The sequence below is a fragment of the Brassica oleracea genome, chromosome C2 (genome assembly GCF_000695525.1).
Source record: "Brassica oleracea var. oleracea cultivar TO1000 chromosome C2, BOL, whole genome shotgun sequence".
NCBI classification, from domain to species: Eukaryota; Viridiplantae; Streptophyta; class Magnoliopsida; order Brassicales; family Brassicaceae; genus Brassica; species Brassica oleracea.
In genome coordinates, this window is record NC_027749.1 from 30,964,485 (window position 1) to 30,964,764 (window position 280).

A 280-nucleotide genomic window follows, 5' to 3' on the forward strand; every position below is an offset into this window, starting at 1 on the left:
TCGTGAATGTTGCGGATCTTAAGCCCATGGGCTAATTGTAATCCTGTGACGAGTGCTTCATATTCGGCCTCATTGTTCGACGCATGAAATTCCAATCGGAACGACTGTTCCAAGACTTCGCCGGTCGGAGACGTGAGCCGGATTCCGATCCCGGATCCTTGTTTGGACGATGATCCGTCGACGTGAAGGATCCAGGTTGAGTCCGGTTTCGTGTTTGTCATAAACCCCGTGGGCAATTCTACCAAGAAGTCCGCTAGTACTTGAGATTTTGCGCAGGTTC

General features: G+C 50.7%; 1 protein-coding gene across 1 annotated transcript in view; it reads right to left on the reverse strand.

Moving 5' to 3' along the window:
- The window catches only part of LOC106323999, a 3,293-nt gene that overhangs the window by 1,276 nt on the left and 1,737 nt on the right, over positions 1-280 (reverse strand). The gene's annotated exons all lie outside the window — the stretch shown is intronic.